We start from the raw sequence: 215 nt of genomic DNA on the forward strand, positions 1-215 counted from the left end.
CGCCGGGGGGAGGGGGTCCCCCCCCCCCCCCAGCCGCTCGCCTGCGGCCGGACGGGGTGAACATCCTCACCCGACTCCTGCCTGATTTGCTCCTGTATTTCTCTTCTGCTCTGGAAGCCAAGCACTCAAACCTTGCAAAGGAAAGCTGGTTTTAAAAAAAGCAAGTGCCCTCAGCTCGCGTCCTCCTCGACTCCCCATGCTGCAGGGCCCGTGCA

The 215-nt window shown here is 62.8% G+C and overlaps 1 protein-coding gene across 1 annotated transcript in view; it reads right to left on the reverse strand.

Annotated features, from left to right (window-relative positions):
- The window catches only part of LOC104077569 (A disintegrin and metalloproteinase with thrombospondin motifs 7-like), a gene marked incomplete at both ends in the record, with an annotated part of 8,223 nt that overhangs the window by 7,102 nt on the left and 906 nt on the right, over positions 1-215 (reverse strand). The window lies entirely within an intron of this gene.

The sequence above is a fragment of the Fulmarus glacialis genome, unplaced genomic scaffold (assembly GCF_000690835.1).
Source record: "Fulmarus glacialis isolate BGI_N327 unplaced genomic scaffold, ASM69083v1 scaffold19295, whole genome shotgun sequence".
Lineage (NCBI taxonomy): Eukaryota > Metazoa > Chordata > Aves > Procellariiformes > Procellariidae > Fulmarus > Fulmarus glacialis.